General features: G+C 48.8%; 1 protein-coding gene across 1 annotated transcript in view; it reads right to left on the bottom strand.

Annotated features, from left to right (window-relative positions):
* LOC144807224 (uncharacterized) overlaps positions 1-25,890 on the bottom strand; it is a 106,117-nt gene that overhangs the window by 12,072 nt on the left and 68,155 nt on the right.

The raw sequence follows: 25,890 nt of genomic DNA, 5'->3' as shown, positions 1-25,890 counted from the left end.
ACCATTCCTATTTTTTCGGAATTTTTTCTGTGGCCTTAGGACTCTGTGCACTTTGGCTAACCAGTGCTAAAGTGCTTGTGCTCTCTCCCCTAAGCATGAAAGAGCGGGTGGAAGAGGGAGAAAGGAAAGGCAAGAACCGAGAGAAGAAAATGTGGAATGAGGTGGGTACGGGAGGGAGGCAGTATGGAGAGCTGAATACGAAAGGAAGAGAGAGAAAAGGGAGTGGACACAAGGAGACAAAAAAGGAAGAGAGAAGCGAAGGGGGAACTAGAGAGGACAAGAGCAGCTGAAAGGGAAGGAGTGAAAAGCAGGGGAGAGGGCAGAGGGCAGACAGAGAACACAAAATGAAGTGGGGTGAAGACAGTAATTGCGAGAGAGTCAAGATGAGAGAGGAAGGTGGTCAGGGAGGGGTGGGGTGGAATCAGCACGGACGGGAGAAGGCAAAGCAGAGGAGGGACGAGAGAAGAAAGGTTTCAAAGAGAGGGGGTCTGGTTGGAAAGAAGGGATGAGCAGCGCGTGCAAGGTGAATGAGAGGAAAGTTCAGTTGAGGAAGAGGGTAGAGTTTGAGAGTGAGGAGTGCTGGAGCGGAGAGGGAGAGCGCGGGTTTAGCCAGGATGCAGGAGGGGTGGAGATGAGATAGTAGAGCGGAGTAAAAGAGGGCATGAGAAGGGTAGTGAGCTTTATGGAGGGAAGGAGATTACGAGGGAAGGAGATGAAGAGGGAAGGGATGAAGAGGGAAGGGATGAAGAGGAGGGCTGTGGATAGTTGTGATGAAGGGGCAATGAAAATATGGAAACATTTTAAAAGGTGATGCAGGGGAAAGGTGTGAGGGTCGTGGGCAGCGTGGGGGCGGGCTAATGCCAGAGGGAGAGGGGAGGGAAGTGGAGGAGGAGGAGGAGAAGGAGAAGGGATGGTAAGCAAGACAAGTAAACGTTGAAAATAAAGAGGAGTGTGGAGGGAACAACTTCTGGCCCTCCATCCACTGGCCAGAAATCTTGTTTTCATAGTTTGCCTCCTACCCTCTCTGTACAGACCCCTAATGCTTCTAGAACCTGAAGAAAAAGTAACGTAGAAAGTTTGACTGGAGAAAAAGGGCTGGTCTTCAGGCATTTTCATGAGCCGCAGTCACTTCTCGAACAGGAAGTCGGCTACAGAAGTGAGGAAAGTCCTGAGCGCTGCACACAAAAAAACAATGCCCACTGCAAGACATACTCAGATCTCTGTGAGTGAGTCTCCAAGGGCAAGCCCCGGTTCCTGGTTGTACTGGAGTGGAAAGGGGCGTTTGTGGAACCTTTTCCATGAACTTCTCCATTCACTGGATTGTATGTGTTCCTGTAAGGGAGAAATCTTGATGGGCTGTGGATTCCTTCAGGAATGTTGTTTCTGTTTGTTAGACGGGGACCCAGAGGGTCGGCCGAATACTGAGGGAGAGGTCTCCGATGAGGACCGTCTCCGGCGATCGTACAGACAGGTCACTTCCCTCCCCACAGATAGACACCACACAAGGATGAGTTCAACACTTTATATAGGGTTCGTGCGGCAAGGTTATCAACGATACAGGAGATATCGGACTCGAGGGTCCTCTCAATTTTAGTCTCTGTAGGGAAAGGGGGTAGCGGGACAGTCTTGGTGCCGGGCCGGCACAGGAGGTGGTAGGAGGGGAGCTCACAATCCTCGAGCTGAAGGGTCGGCAAGGTGGGGCCGCGGCAGCGCCAGCAGGCCAAGACGATGGTTTCACGAGGCAGAGGGCCGCGGCAGCGCCAGCAGGCCAAGACGATGGTTTCACGAGGCAGAGGGCCGCGGCAGCGCCAGCAGGCCAAGACGATGGTTTCACGAGGCAGAGGGCCGCGGCAGCGCCAGCAGGCCAAGACGATGGTTTCACGAGGCAGAGCTACGGCAGCGCCAGCAGTCTGTCAAGGATGAGTTCTCTCGGGGCCTCTCGACTCCAGGATACAACTGCCTTCCTGGTCTGGCACTGCCCCAGTTCTAGGTCTGGTCCCCTTTGATGTCCGGACCCTCGCGCCTGGGGGCCGGGAGGTCCGGGATGAGGGAGTCCAGACACCCAGCAGGGGGGTGGAGCCAGCGCCCAGGGCGGCCGGGGGTGATCGACACCTGGCGGAGGAGAGCCGTTGACGATTCCTTCTCCCATTGACCCGCCAAGTGGGTGTTCTACCTCCTGGGGGGAGGTTGGTGCCTCGATGTCGGGGCCGGCCCAGGCCCAGGGTTAGGGTCGAGTTGAGGCCACGCGGCCTCGTGCTGTAGTACCCAAAGATGGCGGCTGGGCCGGGGTCATGGTGTGGATGGTGACCAGGGCCAGCCGGTTCCGGAGCTGGGGTCTTGTTGTGGATGGATTGCGGATTACTTCGAGGGTCGCCGGGGGCTCTGGCTGGGGATTCAGGGAGAGCCAGGGTCCGGGCCCCGTTGTGGGGAGGAGGGACAGCCCGACCACGCGGCCTGTCCAACATGCGTCCCCCCCAGCTGAAGGCGGGGAGAGTCAGCCATCCTGCTGGGGACTCTCCTCGCTGAGGCGGAAAAAGCGTGACAGGCCGTCTGCGTTGGCGTGGTCCTGGCCTGGACGATGTTCCACAGTGAAGTCCATCCCCTGCAGGGAGATGGACCAGCGCAACAGCTTCGGGTTCTCCCCCCGCATTTGCATCAGCCATTGCAGGGGTCGGTGGTCTGTTTGCACCCGGAAGTGGGTGCCGAAGAGGTAGGGTCGGAGCTTTTTGAGGGCCCAGACTACGGCGAAGGCCTCCCTCTCGATGGTGCTCCATCGCTGTTCTCTGGCCAGTAGCCGCCGGCTGATGAAGGCCACTGGTTGATCGACCCCCTCGGTGTTGAGTTGGGAGAGGACGGCCCCCACGCCATGATCGGAGGCGTCCGTCTGTACAATGAATTCCCGGCTGTAGTCGGGGGCCTGGAGCACGGGGGCAGTGCACATGGCGGTCTTCAATCTCTCGAAGGCTGATTGGCAGTCCGGGGTCCAGTCGACTGTTTTGGGGCTCTTCTTGGAGGTGAGCTCTGTGAGGGGCCCCACGATGCTGCCATAGTCCTTCACGAACCGCCGGTAGTATCCGGTGAGCCCCAGGAAGGCCCGGACCTCCGTTTGGGTCGTAGGGGGTTGCCAGGCCTGGATGGCAGCAATCTTGAGCTGGAGGGGGGCCACCAGCCCGCTTCCCACTTGGTGTCCCAGGTAAGTCACGGACCCTTGGCCAACCTGGCATTTGCTGGCTTTGATGGTGAGCCCGGCCTGCTGGAGGGCGTGTAGAACTTCCCGCAGGTGACGGAGGTGGTCGGTCCAATGGTGGCTGTACACAGCAATGTCGTCCAGGTAGGCGGCGCTGAATTCTTCGAGGCCCGCCAGCACCTGGTTCACAAGCCGTTGAAACGTTGCCGGAGTGTTTTTCATGCCGAAGGGCATCACTTTAAAGTGGTAGTGACCGTCCGGGGTAGAGAAGGCGGATCGTTCTTGGGCCCTAGGGGTGAGGCCGATCTGCCAGTAGCCCGCTGTTAGGTCGAAGATGCTCAGGTAGCGGGCGGCCCCCATCCGGTCAATTAGCTCATCTGCCCGGGGGATGGGGTGAGCGTCGGTCCTGGTAACGGCATTCAGTCCCCGATAGTCCACGCAAAACCGGAGCTCAGGGGCAACGCCCGGGGCGGCCGCCTTGGGGACCAGGACGACGGGGCTGGCCCAGGGGCTGTCAGAAGGTTCGATCACTCCTAGGGCCAGCATCTTGGATACTTCGGTCTGGATGCAGGCACGCACCCGGTCTGGTACGCGGTACGCCCGGTGTCGAATAGGAGGGCTGTCCCCGGTGTCCACATCGTGAAGGCACCAGGGGGTGACCCCGGGTGTGAGGGAGAATAGGGAGGCGAACCGCCTCAGGAGGGCTTGACAGTCTTGGCGTTGCTCCGGGGACAAGGCCTCGGAGAGTTGGACCCCTTCCACTGAGCCATCTCGCTCGAGGGTCCTCAGTAGGTCCGGAAGGGGCTCGGAGTCTTCTTCCGTCCCATTATCTGTAGCCATCAGGAGGCTGAGTTCCGATCGCACAAAATGGGGTTTGAGTCTGTTGGCGTGGAGGACCCGTAGAGGGTTCCGGGCGGTTTCCAGGTCGATTAAATAGGTGACGGGCCCCTTGCGTTCGATCACCTTGAAGGGCCCGGACCATTTGTCTTGTAGCGCACAGGGTTCAACCGGGGACATCACCCAGACCTGTTGTCCCGGTTCGAACTCAATGGAGGAAGCGTGCTGATCGTACCATCTCTTCATGTCCTCCTGACTGGCTTCTAGGTTGGCTTTTGCGGTCTCTCGGAATCGCCGGGTCTGGTTGCGAAGGGCCAGGAGGTACTTGTAGACGTCCGGGGGAGTTTTCTGGGGGGGCTGCTCCCAACCTTCCTTGACTAGGCTGAGGGGGCCCCGGACGGGGTGTCCGTACAGTAGTTCAAATGGGCTGAAGCCGAGGGATTTCTGAGGGACTTCCCGATAGGCAAACAGAAGGCACGGGAGTAGCACGTCCCACTGGCGACGGAGGGGTTCTTCTAGGCCCATGATCATCCCTTTGAGGGTGCGGTTGAACCTCTCGACCAGTCCATTTCCCTGCGGGTGATAGGGGGTCGTGAATTTGTAGGTGACCCCGCATTGTTGCCAGAGAGACTTCATATATTTGGAGATAAAGTTCGTGCCCCTGTCGCTGATGACCTCTCGGGGAAACCCCACCCGGGAGAAGATCCCCATCAGGGCTCGGCCTACCACGGGGGCCGTCACAGTTCGAAGAGGGATGGCCTCGGGATAGCGGGTGGCGTGGTCCACTAGGACCAGGATGAACCGGTGTCCTTGGGCGGTTCAGGGGTCCAGGGGCCCCACAATGTCTATTCCCACTCGTTCGAACGGGGTGGTGACGACAGGAAAGGGTTGTAGGGGTGCTTTGATCTTTCGGCCACTTTTTCCGCTGGCTTGGCAGGTGGGGCAGGCCCTGCAGTGGTTGTTGACATCCTTTCGCATTTGGGGCCAGTAAAAGTGGGTCACCAGGCGGTCGTATGTTTTGTCTTGCCCCAGGTGTCCAGCAAGGGGGACATCGTGGGCTAAGTTCAGGAGAAAATCCCTGAAGCGAAGGGGCACCACCAGCACCCGACTGGCTCCTAGTTCTGCAATTCTCTGCTCGCTGTAGAGCAGGTCCTGGTCCCAGTAAACCCAGTGGGCCCCCGAGGTATCCCCTGTGCTCTGGGCAAGGGCTTGCTGCCGGAGTCCCTCGAGAGACGGACATGTTCTCTGCTCATCCCGGAATTGTTCCTGGGTGGGACCCCCCTCCTGACGCCACTGTGCCAGGTCAGGGACGTCCCGAAGCTGGTCGGATCCTTCTTCTGTTTGGGTCGAGGGACTGGCTTCTGGGGCGGCCTCCTCTTGGGTGAGCGCGGGGGGAGGTTCCGGCCACTCGGGCTCTTCTGGACTGGGGACCGCGCGGGCGGTCATGGACCGGGTCGTGACGCAGACCCATTCGGGAAGGCCCAGCATCCCCAGGTGTTCTCTCCGTTCGACGGCTGCCCAGGGAGAACTTTCGAGGTCGTTTCCTAGGAGGCAATCCACGGGGGCATCATCGCGGACAGTCACTTTTAGCATCCCGGATACTCCTCCCCATTCGAAGGGGACACAGGCCATGCGACACAGACTTTCTGAGTTGTCTGCTGATCGGACAGGGCAAAGAATGTTCGGTAAGATTTGGTCTGGAGTAACCAGGTGGCATCGGACCGCGGTTACACTGGCCCCGGTGTCGCGGAGGGCTTCCGCCCGGCGGCCATTAATGTTGACCCACTGGCTGTACTTCTGCGTGTTGGCGGGAAGGGGGGCCCGCGGAATCATATCTCTCTCCCCCAAGCAGACCAGGGACATGGCGGCCGGTGCCCACTCAGGCTGGTCGGTCTCGTACTCTTCTTGGTCTTCCGGGATTGGTTCTTCCCCTAGGGTGGCCGCTGCGACCTGGCGAGGGGTAGCGTTCTGGTTCTTTGGGCAGTTGGGATCATTGGCGTAGTGGCCGGATCGTTGGCATCGGTGGCACATAATGTTGGCCCGGAAGCCGGGCCGGATGGGCGGGCTCCCCCTGCCGGCCGGGGACGAGGGGTTGCTTGCGGGAGTCATGGGGCCAGGGTCTCTCCCTCGACCCTGGCCTCCTCCTCCTCCCCGGGGGCGATGGGGCCCTTGGTAAGGTCTGTGCGATTCGCTGGGCCCGTTCCGGCCAACTCGTGTGCTTTCCCATCGGTCGGCTTCGGCGGCGAGTTGTCGAGGTTCCGTTAGTTTACTGTCCAAGAGGTGTTGCCGGAGTTCAACGAAGCAGTTGTTAGAAAGGTGTTCCCATACGATGAGGTCGAAAAGTTGTTCGTAGGTGGTCACTTTGCTGCCCTTGATCCACCCCTCGAAGGCTCGGCTAAAGAAGTTCACGTACTCCATCCAAGTCGTACCCGGGATCCGTTTGCAGTCGCGGAACCGCTGGCGGTACATCTCGGGTGTGAGTCCGTATCGAGTGAGGAGGGCGGCCTTCATGTGGTCGTAGGATGTCATCAGATGGTCCGGGAGTTGTAGCAGGGCGTCTCGCCCTTCGTTGACAAACCTCCCCCATAACCCGGCTCCCCAGTCGCTCCGGGGAATCCGGTGGGAGGTCATGGCTACCTCGTAGGCTTTAAACCACTGCTGAATATCATCGTTCTTGTAGTACTCCCTGATGACATCTTTGGGGATGTGAACCTTGGGCTCGGTAGAGGCAGGCAGGGTCGGGCGTTCGGGGACCCCGAGCTTTTTATTCTGTTTCTGAATTTCCAGTTCCTTGAGGTTGCGCTCATGTTCGTAGGCTAGCTTCTTTTCCTCGAGCTCTCTCTGTTTTTGCTTCTCTTCTCGCTCCTCTCGGAGCCGTAAGTGTTGTAGCGTTATTTTTTGTTCCGCCAATTTGAGTTCTCCATCCAAGCGAAGTCGTGCCAGCTCCAATTCATGGAGTCTGCTTTTTTCTCGTTCTTGGATCTCTACTGGGGAGAGACCCGCTCTTCTTTCTTCTATTGGCGCGGGGCTCGTTTCGGTGTTTCGTGTTCGGGGTACGGCTGTACCCGTCTCTGCCCAAGACTCTAGGGCTCGTTTGAAGTCCTCTTTCGTGCTCAGACCTGTGGTTGGAAGGCCAAGTTCTATGCAATATTGCTTCAGTTCCCTGTGGTTGTAGTCTTCCAATTTTTCCATCTGGAATTTTTCCGTTGTTCCGCTCTCTGTTGTCATGGTGGTCGTGTGTTGTGGGGCGAGTGACTCTCTGTACGATTATGCGTCGGTTCGGATCGCGCCGCTGGCCACCAATGTTAGACGGGGACCCAGAGGGTCGGCCGAATACTGAGGGAGAGGTCTCCGATGAGGACCGTCTCCGGCGATCGTACAGACAGGTCACTTCCCTCCCCACAGATAGACACCACACAAGGATGAGTTCAACACTTTATATAGGGTTCGTGCGGCAAGGTTATCAACGATACAGGAGATATCGGACTCGAGGGTCCTCTCAATTTTAGTCTCTGTAGGGAAAGGGGGTAGCGGGACAGTCTTGGTGCCGGGCCGGCACAGGAGGTGGTAGGAGGGGAGCTCACAATCCTCGAGCTGAAGGGTCGGCAAGGTGGGGCCGCGGCAGCGCCAGCAGGCCAAGACGAGGGTTTCACGAGACAGAGGGCCGCGGCAGCGCCAGCAGGCCAAGACGATGGTTTCACGAGGCAGAGGGCCGCGGCAGCGCCAGCAGGCCAAGACGATGGTTTCACGAGGCAGAGGGCCGCGGCAGCGCCAGCAGGCCAAGACGATGGTTTCACGAGGCAGAGGGCCGCGGCAGCGCCAGCAGGCCAAGACGATGGTTTCACGAGGCAGAGGGCCGCGGCAGCGCCAGCAGGCCAAGACGATGGTTTCACGAGGCAGAGCTACGGCAGCGCCAGCAGTCTGTCAAGGATGAGTTCTCTCGGGGCCTCTCGACTCCAGGATACAACTGCCTTCCTGGTCTGGCACTGCCCCAGTTATAGGTCTGGTCCCCTTTGATGTCCGGACCCTCGCGCCTGGGGGCCGGGAGGTCCGGGATGAGGGAGTCCAGACACCCAGCAGGGGGGTGGAGCCAGCGCCCAGGGCGGCCGGGGGTGATCGACACCTGGCGGAGGAGAGCCGTTGACGATTCCTTCTCCCATTGACCCGCCAAGTGGGTGTTCTACCTCCTGGGGGAAGGTTGGTGCCTCGATGTCGGGGCCGGCCCAGGCCCAGGGTTAGGGTCGAGTTGAGGCCACGCGGCCTCGTGCTGTAGTACCCAAAGATGGCGGCTGGGCCGGGGTCATGGTGTGGATGGTGACCAGGGCCAGCCGGTTCCGGAGCTGGGGTCTTGTTGTGGATGGATTGCGGATTACTTCGAGGGTCGCCGGGGGCTCTGGCTGGGGATTCAGGGAGAGCCAGTGTCCGGGCCCCGTTGTGGGGAGGAGGGACAGCCCGACCACGCGGCCTGTCCAACACTGTTGAAGAAAGGCTGGTCTGATTCTCCCCCGCAGCACCCCGTTGTAGCGCAGCGAGCAGCAGTGATGGACTCCCCAGTGAGGCTGGTCTGATCCTCTTCCGCAGCACCTCGATGTAGCGAGGCGAGCAGCAGTGATGGGCTCCCTAGCGAAGCTGGTTTGATCCTCCCCCCACAGCACCCCGTTGCAGAGAGGCGAGCAGCAGTGATGGTCTCCCCAGCGAGGCTGGTCTGATCCTCCCCCGCAGCACCCCGTTGTAGCGAGACAAGCAACAGTGATGGACTCACCAGCGAGGCAGAAGACTTCTGTTAACACCCCCTCCTTTTCCTGGATCTTGGTGGGGTGGAAATCTGGGGCCCGATTCACAGAACTAACTTAAGACAAAATCCTAAACTTACTACTTTTGGTATTCACAGAAGTTAGGATTTTGTCTTAAGACAGACTTAAGACAGACTTAAAACAGACTTAAGTTAGGATTCTGTCTTAAGTCTGTCTTAAGACAAAATCCTAACTTCTGTGAATACCAAAAGTAGTAAGTTTAGGGTTTTGTCTTAAGTTAGTTCTGTGAATCAGCCCCCTGGTGACAGAATGTCCCTACTTTGAATTTACTGATTCTGGAAGGGGCAGAAACACCATTCTGCTGTGGTGTTTATCATATAAGAAAGGGCTTATAGCCAGGCTGCATAGATTGCTGTCTTTAGTGTAAACAGCAGAACAATGCTTTGTCTTCCAGTATCTATGATTAATAGGCGGTTGCTCAGAGTGTGAGACCTCTACAAACGTATGTGTAGAACTAGTGCAAGCAACCGTATAAACTCGAAGTAATGCCAGATGAAAAGTGGACAGAGTCTAGGGGAGCGTGCTCAGCTTTAAAGTAAAGAACAAAAACCAACAAAAAAAAAACTAACAGCACGGCTGAAGCGGCGAAAGAAGAGCGGGTTGTTCGGAGTGTAGCTTCTACAGCAGGCAGCGGATGGGGAGGGTTGATAACGCAAGGCGGAAGGGAGAATCCAAACTAAGCAAGCAGTGACTAGGGAAAGAACATTTTCGAAAAAGAGTTCTTGCAAACAGCACATAAAGTACGTAGCGTATGGAAACTGTAATTGGCAGGTGCTCATCACCCTTAAACGGAAGTGAGGTATCGGCTGCAGGAATTACTTGAGGCAGGGAAGAAGAATGACACTACACTAATCCCACGGTGAGCAGCAGGCGGGAATAGAGTAGTAGTATTGATTACACGAGGTCTTGCAGACAGCGCATGCGGCCTGCCTAGGCACGACCTAAAAATGGCATGTATGGACCATGCGGAGCGTTAGTCGAAAGAGAAATGTCTTGTATCCATGCAAGTAACAATCTAAAAACAATTATTGCAATGCTATAGAACAAAAAAATATCCCCAACTGTGGCATCAACACGGTGTGTGATCATATCAGTTCTCAAAAAATGGGCAGCAGCTAGCTGGCTAGCCTAAAACATACCTAACATGCAACAGCGTGACACAATCTAATGTCTGAACAGGAGGGAAAACAAATGTGCATAGACTGATGGCAACAAACTGTTTACCTTGGACTTCTGTTCATTATCTACTAGTATCCTGAAATCTGACGGGATTGCCGCCATACAGCATTTTTTGGTCATCGGATATGCCCCTTTACTTGAGCATTCTGAAATGCTAACAGATTTGATCACTAGTGTTTTGGATAACAATGTCTTCATCCGATGAGTAGTATGATTTTACAGCAAGTTGCCATAACAGCACGGCCAGATTATCTGGCACAATCTGTTTTAGGATTTCACCCGATGCACTTTGCTCTTCACAGGGTATCCTTCAGGATCACAACGGTGTTCTTCTTGTTCTGTCTGGTGATAGTGACTTAACAGTTGTATTTCTTATCCCTATGTCGTGGTTACCATTGTGTAAGATACTTTATATATCCTGCTGCAACCTTGAAAAAGCCTCTGTATGTAATTGATTTTACGTCTCAGACGCAAGAAAGGTGAATAATTGTGAAAACAATAAATCACGGCAAACAACTCAGTACTTCTTTATTGGCCGCACGACATGGCTTTTGGACTTCTCTGAGTGCTTCGGTATTTCTCTGCTCATTTGGAAGCGAGGAGTTGGCAGGATAGGCCTCTTTGACTTAACGAGGGGGAGGAGATGTTACTTATCACAGTAGCACATCACAAAGGTTCTGCATGAGCACTCTCAAAAAGGAGTTATCACTGGACTTTTGTGACTCCAGACTAGCTGGGCCCAGGGCAAGGAGGAAGGGGATGTCCGACAACTCATGGCTGTGGAAGTCTCTAGAAACTCCTACTAGTGGGCGCCAGGTATAAATATTGGACTCAAGACCGCAAAAGAATAAATAAGGTCCCAGTGCCACCTACTGTCCCTTCTAATACTTCTCGCCAGTAAAAACAACTCTCAACAAAGTCCCACAAAATTATAGTATCAGAGACAATTTACATCACGGACGTCTTGTGACCCCTACTACACATCTCGCCGGGAAAAGTAACCCTCAACCAAGTTCCACAATACTAAAGTGTAAGGTTATCTTGCACAAATACTGAGCCTTTATGTCTACACTTGTATTCTATGTCTATATGTTGATTGTTTTGCCCATCTTAGGCCAATATTGTTATCTTGTACATATACTGTTATCTCAAGTTGATGCTGCTTCCTATACAACCTTGTGCGTGTAGCCGTGACCCTGCCTTTGCGATGTCTACTAGTCCATGCTGATATTGATATCCTACCTATGCTGTGGGTGTATATTTTTTATCCTGCCGCAGCACCGTCATGGAAAGATACGCCCCCAACTCATTTCTGCGAAACCTCTCCAAACATGGCGCTAAAAACAACAAACACAAAATCCATAAAGAACACCCAGAGACACTAATAACAAACATCTTCTTCAGTCCAACAAACGGAGGCCTTAAAATGGACTTCATCTTCTACACTACAAAACCCGCCAAAAGGAGAGAAAGCTTAATTCAACACCTTCATGTAACTAATACTACCATCGTCCCTTATGGATCTAAACTCACTATATCGATATCCCATAACTTTAGCAGAGATCTGTCCATAACCATTTACAGAAATAGGAACATCCTAATCCAAGCCACTGAACAAAACTAATTTCTTTTCCACTTTACGGCTCTCTGCACCGCTATGCCATTCGCTCCCACCACCACTCCTCCACTCTCTCCCATGCATGCCCTCATCTACTAGTTGAACCTTCTACTCCCAAACCCCCTCGCACTGCCCCCACCTCTACCCCCTCTACAGTATCTCTGATCCCCAGACGCACTGAAGCTTCTGTTTCGATACCAAAATTACTTGCCCCCTCTGCATGGCACACCTCCGCTGCCCAGCTTGACTTCTCTATCCCACCGGAATCCTCTCAGTCCTCCAACCACAGCAGGCTGGATACTACATTAGCCCAGGAGCGGCCTGTGCAGGTAAGAGCAGTGGGGGTCCGGGGGAATGCGACAGACGACGAAAAGTGTAAATTAAATAAATCATTTCCCCCTCGTTGTCGTCTATTGAATCCCCCCCACCCGGCCCCACCGCTCTTACCTGCACGGGCCGCTCCTGCATTAGCCTCCGCCCGAACTCAGCCGAGCTCCATCGCACTCCACTCCCTACCACTGACCCAACCGCCACTCAACTGATCCCTACAACAGCCCAGCTTGAACTCACAATTAACACTATTCTGGATAAAATCTCGTAAGAACGCAAAGATTACCTACTTCCTGCCCCGGCTTCACGCATCTATAGCGAACACTGATCCTGCCACAAACATACACTCTGATCCCCTATCCTTTACCCCTAGACAAACTATCCCCTATATCCATCACCAACTCAATCATAGATGCACCACGACTGGAATCACGCAACCGGAAGCTGAAATGCTGAGCAACACGTATGACAATGCCCCTGATAGAGCGCGCAGGTCACCCGGCCAATAATTTCACCATACACGTACCGGGCCCATATACTTTCAATTTATCATATACATTAATCGGGTGACCTTACACTCCACTACCAGTAACCCTGGTTCCTTTCCTATTTATTCCTACTGTACCCGACTTACCAATCCACTGTTACGGGTACCTATGACCACAAAGGATCAGGGAGCTAGCTGTGAAAGAAAGGCAGACAACCAAATACCAACGTATACATTTCTTTGTATTCGTAAATGACCACAAACTACTGGGAAGTTTTAAAGATTTATCTAGAATTCAGATTCAGCAAGCATACAGTTTATAACCAAGAGGCAATCAATAATCAAGATGACAAAGAGCACATAACTATATATAAAGTATATCAGGGCAACCATTAATGAGTCTTAAAGGAAGATAAGAACATGGGAAATGCTAAGCAGATTTCAGGAATGGAACTTAAGAATGTATAACTATAAATGGGCAAATTTATGCACGTACTAGAATTTCACTACTGGGAAATACTTCAAAAGTTGGGTGAGAATTTAGAAACCCTTTACATCTATAGGAAGGGTAAAAATGGAACACGCTATAGTTCTAGACACCTTACTTCAATCAACTTGAAAAAAGGAAAATTATAAACCACATCTATATTTCATAAACGGTATGAAGAGTTGTGCTTAAAGGAAGGGTAATATAGGAACATGCTAGAAAACAGTAATAACGTATGAGCATTCATTCAGTAGCTTTGCGAAAGCATGGAAAATCAATTATGCGCAAAAGTATGTCTTTATTAAAGCAAAAGACAGAAAATAGAAGGTGCAGTATAGAGTTTTCAGTACTATATTTACCTAGAATGGTGTGAAGACCAACCCTGGCCACGGATCAGTCAAGGACAGGAAAAACCCCAAGGAAGGACAGTCATCAATGGGACAGCAGGTGCAGAATGGACACCCCAGGACAGGACAGGAAAACCAGATTAGGATCAGGACAGGACCACCAAGGAACGACCAGCACCCGCAGTTTGGAAGCAACGCCTGCGCTCCACCCTCTCTGCAGCTATCAGTCAGAACCCCGATTGGGTTAGCGAATTCCCCAGCAAAGAGCTCCGCCAGCACTTAAGGTTTAGTAAAATCTCTGAATCTATGGATATTTTCGGACAGAGTGCTCCGCAGCGCTCTGTATTCAGTCACCTATTGAGTGCGTTGGGTCAGTGACAGGTCAGCTATTCGGACAAGTCAGACAATTTCTCTAGCTAAACCTAGGCTAGTTATACTGTTTTCGGGTCGGTGTACCACCCCCGAAATGTTGCAAGTGTCAGAATCCCCAATTTCGATTGGTCCCCAAGTAGGATAGGTCAACACACCAATCATGTCTTGCTTCTACAAGCTCACATTTACATACTCTGGACCCGCCTAGTGATTTTGGGGTTCCCATGAGATACTCTACAGAACACAATGAAAACATTACAAATGTATCATTTGCAGTACAGTTCGGCTTCTTCGGCTGGGTGAAGGTGCATCTTCCCAGGCACGTCTTGGCTGCCACCTCTGGTTGGCAGTCATTCAATGTCACTGGCCGAAGTCTGTCATGCGCAGAACAGCATTTCAATATGGATTCCCGAGCATCCCATCAGACCCTCAATACCGCGGTACATGAAAAGTAAGCGAAAACAAATTAATACATAGAAATAAATGAATACACTGTATACCATGAATAGCTACTCTATACCCCTTTACTTAAAATATACTATGGCGTAAGGGATTAGTGCAAACAGACAATAACATGAAAACATCAGCGCAAGCTTCACCATGTGAGGACACAAACAGCCATTTTTGAAACCCCAACCTCCAATTACCTTGTAATTGTGTTCACATTGACTGGAACCAATGAAAATGTTATTATAATAACTAGTCTTTTCACGGTGAAGACACAGTTTCCCCTTCCTCTCGAAATCCAGCAACAAAGCAGGACCAGCCCCACCATTTGAGGTGCTTTCCATGTTTTCAGCCCATTTAGGAGTTTTCTGTCTTTTATCATTTGCCTTCCTTTGGAAACTTTCCCTTCTTTTCTCTGCCATGTTTAGAAAATATTTTTCTTGTTCATGTAATGAACAGGTCAAGTTATCTCTGTGCGCTTCACCTAAATCTATTGTACCTATAGTCAGAAAGTATTCTCCCATATAACGTGTAACGTCACTTTTAGTATGTACAGGATTCATATTTCCACGTATAGGAAGTTCAGAAAATATCACGTCTGAGTTTGAGTAATAGTACTGTAACGGTCCTCTTTTGTAAAATAAACTAGCTAAAATACTACAGGAAATTCCATAAGTCAAGGGCAGGTGATGATAAGTCACGCCTTCAGCTACGGAAGTAGGTAGCTTCATGCAGACATAGCAATCTTCTATTTCCATTGTTTCTACGTAATGCACTAACAGGTTTGCGAATACATTTAAATGAGTCTGGTACTTAACTCCGTGATAATGTAGTCCTTCCTCATCTGGTGCTTCTAAGTCTCGTTTTGTTAGTCTGAGGCTAAGTGCTTTCTCACGTCTTTCTACACTTCGTGTTGTCAGTTCTTCAGTGTCTTCTGTCACAGTCTGTGTAGGGTCAATATTAGCATTTTTACTCACCATATAAGGAATAAAAACTGTTAGTCCTATCCATAATATTAACACTATGGCTACACTACATATGCATACTTTGCAGCATGTTTTACAACAATTACGTCTAGGCCTTCCATTCACATTTGAATCAGGCATTTTCACTTAGAAGAAGTTCTCAACCCCTCTTTGTAACTGTGCACAGGTAGCTTACACTGAGCAGCTTCAGGTTGGTTCGTCTTCTTCGTCAGACTGATCAGCTGTCTGTTCTTCGTCACTTTCGTCAGTTATATCAAGATCCTCAAATTCTTCCAATATCAAATAAGTCCATTCGGGATCTTGATATTTTTCGTTCAGTCTTTTTATTCGATCACTTCTTCTTTCGGAGCTTTCTCCAGCTTGCTCTGCTATACGGGAACTTTTCCTTCTTTGCTCAAGTTTTTCTTCTACTGTTTTCAGTCTCAGTCTCAGTCTCTTAATAAATCTTGGTTCGTTATGTTTCTTTTTCTTGAGTCTTTTAGCTGGCACTGTGGTTTGGCTTTCTTCTAATGCTCTTTTATTCTCATTGGTTTGTGGCACTTCTGCTTCTGTTTCTTCCCTTCCTGTCTGACTAGTCCCAGGTCTTGTATCTATTTCTTCTGCCTGGTTACTAAGCTGGCCTTGTTCAGGTGTATACTGGATTTGACTTTTGGGCGTTTCAATTTCTGTGTCCCGAACACGTTCTTCTAATTCTATCTGGTCTGGTTCAAGCACTTCGAACCCTTGATTTTCTTCTGCTTGAACTTTTGCACTAGTTCTTGTCTGTCCCTTTTCAATCTCAGGAGTTTGTGGAGGTGTGTCGATCACTTGTTCTGTCCCTGTCTGATCTTCTTGTCCTTCAGATTTGACATGGATTTCGATAATCTGATTGTCTTCTCCTACTCCTGTCTCTTCCTCACTATTCCACTCTCTGTCTGCGTAGGTTTGACTTCTTGTTCTGATTGGGTCATCAGTTAGGTCGATTATGGGTATCCACTCATCTTGACTGGTGCTCGGTTGTTCGTCATCAGCTACTTCAGGACCAACGTCTGGAGACCCCTCAGCTGGACAACCTTCAGCGTCAGTTTTCTCGTCTCTGATCACCTTCTTGGTATGGCTGGCATGGATCTACTTTGGAACGCCGGCACACTTCACCGCTGTCGTGGTTACCAGTATCATTTGGCGTTGTTTTACCCACTTCGGTGCAAGGCAATTTGAACGAGTATGCTTCTTGAGTACAACTCAATCGCCTGGAACCAATTTATGGACTGGAGTTGTTGGACTGGCGACGGCGTCTTCCCCAATCTGGCGAGAGATAGAACGCACTTGGTCACCCAGTTGCTTGCAGTACTCAAGTACCAAATCATCAGAAATGCCTATCAGTTTGTATCCTGGTACCCATGCTTGTCTCATCACTCTTCCCATCAGGATTTCATGGGGACTCAGGCCTGTTTTTTGATCTGGAATACTTCGGATTCCCATCAGAACAAGAGGTAAAGCCTCTATCCAGTTCATACCAGTAGATTCACACATCTTCCCTAATCTTGACTTGATAGTGCCATTTACTTGTTCCACCACTCCAGAAGCCTCTGGACGATATGCACAGTGCAGCTTTTGTGTAATCTTGAATGCTTTACAGAGCTGATCGATTACCTCATTCTGGAAAGGCCCACCTCTATCTGATTCAATTGTGACTGGAACCCCGTACCTAGGTATTAACTCACGTAGTAATAACTTGGCTACAGTCAAGGCGTCATTCTTTTTGGCTGGGTAAGCTTCCACCCATTTTGAAAACAGGCAGACAAGGACGTATCTCATTCCTTTACAAAGGGGTAACTGAATGAAGTCTATCTGTAATCTTACAAAGGTACCTCCCGATTTCCCAATTTTTCCCAATTCAACTACAGTTCCTTTCCCAGCATTGAACTGCTGACATGTTAAGCACCTCTGGCAGAGTGACTCTGCTACCTTCCTGAACTTCGGGTTGTAGCATGTTTGTTGGAAAACCCGAACCATGGCATCCCTACCAACGTGTGTATCTCCATGCATCAGTCAGGCCACAGAAGCAAGCAGATGTCTAGTCAACACAGGCATACCATCTGGGCCCACAATGATACCATCCTCACTTCTCTGACGACAACCAAGGTTTCTCCATTTTTCTTTTTCCTTTGGTGTCGCAGCATGCTGCCAATCTCTCAATTCTTCCCATGTAGGCACATCCTCAAACACCATAAGTTGGTAGCTGTTTCCATATCCCCCCAATTTGATGTTTACAGACATCCGATGTTTGGCACAATGTTGGGCCACTTCATCAGCATATCTATTTTCCACTGTCACATGATCAGTGCCAGATTTGTGAGCAGCACACTTGACCACTGCCAATTCTTTTGGTAACTGGATTGCATCCAGTAATTCTTGTACAACTTTTCCATTTCTGATAGGAGTATCTGAAGAAGTCAGGAATTCTCTTTGTAGCCACAATTGGCCGAAGTCATGCACAACTCCATAACAGTACTGACTGTCAGTATATACTGTTATTCTTTTATTTTTCCCAATTTTACAGGCTCTTGTCAATGCAATCAATTCGGCTACTTGTGCAGACTTCACTCCAAATAAACAGGATGCTTCTACAGTGCGTTTTACCGTGACTACAGCATAAGCAGCACTTAGGCCTACAAGTTCGTGTCTCAGACATGAGCCATCCACAAACAGCTCGCTATTTTCTATTGGCAGGGGTACTTCCTTGATGTCTGGGCGTGGTTTAGTACTAAATTCTGTCAGGTCAATGCAATCGTGCTCGACCTCTCCCTTTGCTTCTGCAATTATTGAGTCTGGTAACAGGGTAGCTGGATTCAAGATGTTACACCGAGTAATGACTACATTTGCAGCACCTAAGAGAATCCTCTCGTACTTAGTCAGCCGACTAGGGGTGAGATACTGGGTTTTAGTTCTGGTCAGTAAAATTACAACTGCATGTGGAACATACACAGTTACAGGATGTCCCTTAACAATGGATTCACTCTGTTCTAGACTCGTGCAAGTCGCAGCTACTGCTTTCAGACATCCGGGTAATCCAGCAGCCACTGGATCCAAAGTGGCAGAAAAATATGCCACTGGACGTCTAGTCAGACCATGGGCTTGGGTTAGGACTGTCAATGCACAATTGTCTCGTGTGTCACAGAACAATGAAAATTCTTTAGAATAATCAGGCATTCCCAAAGCAGGGGCGGTACATAGGCATTCTCGTAATTTCGTGAAAGCTGTCAAGCTTTCCTCATCCCATTCCACTGGGTCCTTTGCTCCTTTCTTGGTCATCTTTATCAAAGGCTTTGCTAGGACTGCAAATCCCATAATCCATTGCCTGCAGTAACCTACAACTCCAAGGAACATTCTGACATCTTTCTGAGTATTGGGTAACTGCATGTTTTGAATTATTCTGATTCTCTCTGAAGTAACCTTTCTGATACCTTTCTCTATCTGGTGCCCCAGATATTTCACTGACTTGGTACAGAATTGCAGTTTATCAGGTGATACCTTGTGTCCTCCTTCACCTAAGTGGTTCAGTAAGGCAATGGTGTCAACAACACAGTCTTTCTGACTCTTAGACGCCACCAAGAGGTCGTCTATATATTGCACCAAAACAGATTTTCCCGGTAAGACTAAAGATTCAAGGCACTTTTTCAGAATCTGATTAAAGATTGAGGGGCTTTCTGTGTCCCCTTGAGGGACGCGATTCCAAACGAACACGTGACTGTCGAATGCAAATGAGAAAAGAAATTTGCTGTCTGGATGCAATGGGATCGAAAAGAATGCGTGACATAGGTCAATCACAGTGAACCATTCAGCATCCCAGGGGATCACTGCTGGGTTCGGAACAATAGGGCAGCAGGGAGCAACAATTTTGTTTACCTTTCTCAGGTCCTGCACTACCCTGTACTTGCCACTAGGTTTCTTGATTCCAATTATCGGTGAGTTACATGGGCTACTCATCACTTCCTGTATGATGTTCGCTTCTAGCAATCTTTTTATTTCAATGGCAACTCCTGCTCTCACTTCTGCACTCATTTTGTATGGCTTGGTATTGGGGTAAACTGCATTTTCCTTCATGGCTATTTTGATTGGGTCTACATTTGCCATTAGGCCTACATCCTTTCAAGTAAAGAGTCATACTTCTGGTTTCACTGTCTTTTGAAGTTCTTCGGGTAAGTCTTGTATAGTCAATTGTTTAATTTCTGAGTCAGGTTTGATTAACATTATTTGTATATTCCATCTTCATCTGGGGTTTGAATTTCGACGCCCTTTGGTGTGCAAAAGATGGTACAGTTCATTTTACACAACAAATCACGTCCCAGTAAGTTTACTGGACTGGTATCACAAACCACAAACCTATGCATTTCTTTGAAGTTCCCTATTGTAATCTCCATGGGCTCAGTATCTGGGGTACTAATCAATTGATTAGATACACCCACTACTTGGATTGCTTCTCCCGAGAGGGGTAGGTTTGGAATGTCTGCTAATCTCACAGTAGAACGGGTAGCACCAGTGTCCAACAGAAAGGTGACATCATTGCCTTCAACCTTTCCTTCAATGTATGGCCCTGACTGGTCTACCGGCAAGGAGGCGCCAAGTACGCACTCCTCGTCCTCCCCTCTCAGGCCCCGTCAGTATTGATCGTCACAGAGAAAAGTATCATTCAACAGAAATTGCGAAGTTGCTGCATTTCTATCCTCATTTACTCCCCAGATTTCTATATCATCACCCTGCGGTGTTTTCCCTTTATAATTCGGTTTAGGAGCACGAGGCAACTGACTCGCCTTTACCTGTTGCTGGGTCTTTCTTGGTCTTTCATTCCGCGTCTGTGGATTTAAAGCAGTGTTTTGGAGGTTACTATTCTGTAAATATGGACACTCGTCTCTCCAGTGCCCGATTTCTCCGCACTGGTGACAAGGAAATTTCCTTTTAGCTTCTTCTCGACTCATTTTCACTCTGGGCTTCCCTCCACCCCCAGAACCTTGATTTTGGGAATTCTTATTCATTTTACCCAATTGCTTTTCCTGCTGTTCTGCCAGTTTTACTTGTGCCCACATGACTTTTTCTTTCAATGCCTTTCGCTTGTCTGCCATCCCGTCTTCGCAATACTTTGCGTATCGCAAGACCTCATCAATCTTCTTTGACTGCCAACAGATTTTATTGTCTTTGATCCACTGGCAAATTTCGGGTCTTAAACCGTTTACAAACCTGTAAATGAAGTGTGTCATATCCTTCATCTCGATGTTATCTATACCACTGTACGTTTTAAATACCTGTAACAGTCTTTCATAGAAGGAGTGCACAGTCTCATCCCTTTCCTGCATGGTTCTATCTATCTTGGTCCAATCAGTTTCCTTTGCAGGCATCTTTTTCTTTAGGTGTAACATGACCTGGTCGTATTTTCTCATCACCTCATTAGAGGGAGCACCTGTAGCAGGGTCCCTCGTATATTCTTTATTAGGCCAATCAACGGCAATTTTGCATTCGGTCCATAAATCCACAGGAACCACTATGTCGAAAAACCCATCCAGGTCTTTCCATAGGCATTTTTGCACCTTTACAAACCTTTCCACCTGCCTGTACCATTCCACAGGCTTTTCTTGCAATTTTGGAAAGTCATTGGTAAAGGACACAATATCCTGTCTGGACCATGGAACGTGCACATATTTTCCACCTGGCACTTCACGCATAGGATATAACTGCTCTGGCTTGTCAGCTTCTTTTAGAACGAACTCAGATGACGCCTGTTTGGATCTAACCTCATCCTTTTTCTTTGCCCACCTGGCTTTCCATTTTTCTAAGTCTCCCCATTTTTGCAGCACATTCAGCAATTCTTTGATCTGTGCCTTTCTCCCTGACACATTCATATTCTCTAGATCCTTGTCCGTGAATCCTGCTCTGTAGGGTTTTTGCAAGGGCTTTGATTTTCCAATATCTATTCCCATACTAGCTGCAGTATCTGTTAATTTCTCATGGAACACTCTGGTATCACGGGTAAGACTCTTACAGATAAACAGAAGCTCTTCCTCGGAATAGGTATTTAATCTGTCTAACCCCACGTTTCCTGCCATCAATTCTTTTATTTCTATTCTCAGCTTGTAGATGTCTAAGGGTTTTGACTGAGGAGTTTGTCTCTCTAATTCTCGACTCCATCTCTCAATTTCTTCAGGAGTTACTAACGTGACACTCTTGGTACCTGAAGTCGATTCCATTTGAATCTCTCTCGTATTGAAAGGATTATGTCTCTTCGGCAAGCTCTTTCCTGCATCCCTGATCGGCAAATCCATTAACGAAACCTCAGACTCACATTCACTCGTCTGATCGTCCACAATTAAGGGCTCTTTTCTTGGCTGTACTACAGTTGGGGTAATGATCATTACCCCAACTGTAGTACAGCCAAGAAAAGAGCCCTTAATTGTGGACGATCAGACGAGTGAATGTGAGTCTGAGGTTCTTTGTTTGGCTAGGGCTTCTCGCTCTTTTTCCTGCAGTAGTCTATCCAGGCTTATTTCAGGTACTATTTGCGGAGTCAATGTTGGGGCAGTTGGATGCGTCATACTAGGCCCTTCACCATAATTAGGTTTCGGGAAACAAGCTTCCTGTATTTAAGGGCCTCGTTTCTTCCTCATACAGAGGTCTCGGACCAAAATTCCTTTCACCTGAATATCTTGATTCTCCACTAAATGGTGGTCTTAGACAAGAGTCTCTGGCACCTAAGGATCCTAGACCCTCGTTATAGGAAGGTATCGGACAGCTATCTCTTGCATTTACGGATCTATTCCCTTCCTCACAAGGGGGTCTTTGAGAAGCATCCCCTGCACTAGAGGATCTGGGTCCTTCATTATAAGGAGGCGGATTCTTCATGAACAAGTCCTCCAAATAATCATCATCCGATTCCCCACTAGTTACCCAGTGTTAGGTATTTTCTACCTTTTTCTCTCCCACAGACTCGCCCATTGACATCATAGGATATAGTCCCTCCACTATCATCTTCTGTCTCCATTCTTTCATTCTTTTCTCTCGGGTTTCAGGTTTCACTTTAGGATACCATTATGTTAACCCTCTATCCATTCGAGGCTTGTCCCTTTCAAAAGCTTCGATTTCCTATTCCTCTAATGCTTCGTACTGCGTTAATCTAGGTCTGGGATGCAAATCATTCATCCAGGTTCTCAAATTAAATAAAATCCTGCCATTAAAGGTACCTTCTAATGGGAAAGCCAAAATCCCATCATCTTTCGTGTATTCTACCCAATTTTCCAACCATACACATGAATGGTACCCTTTATCGAACATCATGAAAGACGCGGGAGTATTAGGTGGGGGAATGACAACACCTTCTCTGGTTTTAATTGGCTTATCCTTTTTGAAATAATTCCTCACTTTGTCTGCCAAGGTCATTTTTCTCTTGTTTCCGTACATAATGTCGTATCTACGACCTTTCCACTTCTCTTTTCCAAACCCTAAATATTTTGGATCAGGTCTAGTCTCCGGGTTAGTTATATGCCACATATACTTGTCCGCAAGCGACTTTGTTTACAAAATCACTTCCAATCCAAGTGCGTCTTTTACTTTTGTGCGACCAATGAAATGCACGGTTTCAAATAATCTCAACCAATGGGTGCGCGGCCCTTTCGTGAGACAAGTTCTCACGCTTCGGCACTCACCCCTCCTTTACAATTCCAGCTCCGCTACACACCCGCTGTTTCGACCAATACCAGCGCGGCACAGAGTGACGTCAGAGCAGCTCCGCAACTGACTCCCTCCTTTACAAGGTAACGGAAACTTGATTTCTCTTTTAAAGTGCAAGTGCTTTAGTTATTTAACAACGTAAACACATTTGCCACTGTACTCGAGTGTCTAAAAAGGAAAGATTACGTTTTACTGCAAGTAAACCTCTTCTGTCTACTTTTCATACATTACGGATAGATCTCGTCCGCCTACCCTTCACTCAAACATTAGGGAACCTGCTACTCCTCTGACTCATCCACTTCTTTTCGGGATATATACTAAGTCTAAAGTTTCACCAGCGGATCCTTTTGCTATTACCCAAGCTCCGACGAACCTACTACTCCTTCCGGTGTGACCCTTACTAGGTTATATCACAATAGAAGTTTTGCCAGCGATCTCGTTGCTATCATTTATTCAAATATCCATTCAGAAAACCCTAATTAGTGCTTCCAGTTCTGCCTAACCTGCACCAATTTTCCTAGAGCCAGTGACCTCACCACGGCATGGATTCTCTTCACCACCCGCTATTCAATTCCCCGGGGATTCCAGACAAACATCAAACAATAACTAACGAGTGGATTAGTACATATATCAATATAATAGTAAGAAAAACAATTTAAACATTTCATAATTTTCAAAGCAAAAACATTTCACGTGATCGATCGAGTTATTATCAACAATACATTTACTTTAGCAGCAACTTTTTATAGCAGCATCCGACCTATCTAGCTTTCTTAACTAGTCCTACCTAACTTTAACTAGTCCCTAACCATTTCCTCTGCTACCAGAAAATTACTGATAGAGCGCGCAGGTCACCCGGCCAATAATTTCACCATACACGTACCGGGCCCATATACTTTCAATTTATCATATACATTAATCGGGTGACCTTACACTCCACTACCAGTAACCCTGGTTCCTTTCCTATTTATTCCTACTGTACCCGACTTACCAATCCACCGTTACGGGTACCTATGACCACAATCGATCAGGGAGCTAGCTGTGAAGTTTTAAAGATTTATCTAGAATTCAGATTCAGCAAGCATACAGTTTATAACCAAGAGGCAATCAATAATCAAGATAACAAAGAGCACATAACCATATATAAAGTATATCAGGGCAACCATTTATGAGTCTAAAAGGAAGATAAGAACATGGGAAATGCTAAGCAGATTTCAGGAATGGAACTTAAGAATGTATAACTGTAAATGGGCAAATTTATGCACGTACTAGAATTTCACTACTGGGAAATACTTCAAAAGTTGGGTGAGAATTTAGAAATCCTATACATCTATAGGAAGGGTAAAAATGGAACACGCTATAGTTCTAGACACCTTACTTCAATCAACTTGAAAAATGGAAAATTATAAACCACATCTATATTTCATAAACGGTATGATGAGTTGTGCTTAAAGGAAGGGTAACATAGGAACATGCTAGAAAACAGTAATAACGTATGAGCTTTCATTCAGTAGCTTTGCGAAAGCATGGAAAATCAATTATGCGCAAAAGTATGTCTTTATTAAAGCAAAAGACAGAAAATAGAAGGTGCAGTATAGAGTTTTCAGTACTATATTTACCTAGAATGGTGTGAAGACCAACCCTGGCCACGGATCAGTCAAGGACAGGAAAAACCACAAGGAAGGACTGTAAAAACCTCGGTCGGGTCGGGGACAATCGATATTTGCCCGGCGGTATGGCCTCTGTGACCCTCTAGTTAATTAATCAATGAAGAGGCAGGCGCTGGAGACTGGAAAGCAGGAAACAAGGTTTTTATTCTCTCCGGAGGAGAACACAACGAAACGGACAGAAGGTATCGTTCTGAGGTGCTCTAACTTACGTTTGAGGCCTGGCCCCTTATATACAGTGTTTGTGGTTTTTATTACAGTTTACATACATGTGACAAAGCTTTGATATACGGAAAGACATTCCCGGAATCCCCCTTTGGGGCCCGTTCCCACACACATTTACAGTTGAAGTCCCCACCCTAGTCATAACAGGTGATGAGTATCACGCAGCTGGATATTCCGCTGATTCACGGAATGTGGGGGGTTTGATCGGGTCTCATGGAGTGGGGGCTTTGATCAACCCGGGGATCCTTTGATGGGGGACGCTTTCTATTGTACGGGGAGGGGCAAGGAATGGTATCGGCAGAGCTGGGTGTCGGCCTGGGAACGGGGAAGACAAATCGGGCACACGGGGAAAAGGGGGTTTGCATCTAAGGGCCGGAGATCATGAAAGGGAAGCAGGGAGGTGTCGCGCTGGGAACAGGATGGGGGCCTGGGGCAGAGCAGCGCCGAAGAGGGGTTTATGACTCAAGGCAGGTGCAAGCAGGGGGTGGTCAGCGTGCAGGCTTAGTGAAGGCGAAGGGCTATGTCAGGGGCCAGCGGCATGCAAAAGGGTTCGTTCTGATCGGGGCATCTTAAAAAAATGGCGGGCGCGCACGACAAAAGTGTGGCATCAGGGGAAGAGGCAAGATGGCGCAGATAATGTTCACCAGAACGTACTAATTTTCAACAGTCCTCCCTTTAACATATTCAAGACATCTTGCTGGTTCATTTTCTACTCGGTCATGAGAAAGAAAACGGTAGGAACCCCAGATGAAAAGAGTTGTACATTGAAACGTTTCTAGTTTTTAGGAGGTGGGCCTATTTGATAAACTTTGATCAATTTGTTTAGCAGGAAAGTCATAGGAATGCAATACAAAAATGAGCAGCAAGTATAGTTCATACTGGCAGGTTATTACATATATATCAGGTTCGGATTGGAGCATGATCAATACAATGGCGGCTGGGAGAGAAATGAGGTCTAGCAGAAACGGCGATTGGGGATGTCAAATGTTCATTCTTTGTTGCCTTTCGTTGGCGCTGTTGAGCACCGGCGGTGGAGCTACGAGTCCAGCTCTGTTCTAAGTTCTGCGTTGCAGGGCACGACCCTTTCCTCGCGTTTCTGGTCGGAAAGGTCCTTTTCGCCCTGTGTCCTTTGAGGTGATTGTCAGAAAGTTCAAATGGAAGAAGAGCGTACAAAACAGTCCATAGGGTAGGTCAGAGGAAAAGGGGGAT

The sequence above is a fragment of the Lissotriton helveticus genome, unplaced genomic scaffold (genome assembly GCF_964261635.1).
Source record: "Lissotriton helveticus unplaced genomic scaffold, aLisHel1.1 SCAFFOLD_829, whole genome shotgun sequence".
NCBI lineage: Eukaryota > Metazoa > Chordata > Amphibia > Caudata > Salamandridae > Lissotriton > Lissotriton helveticus.
This window is presented reverse-complemented; position numbering and strand designations above follow the sequence as displayed.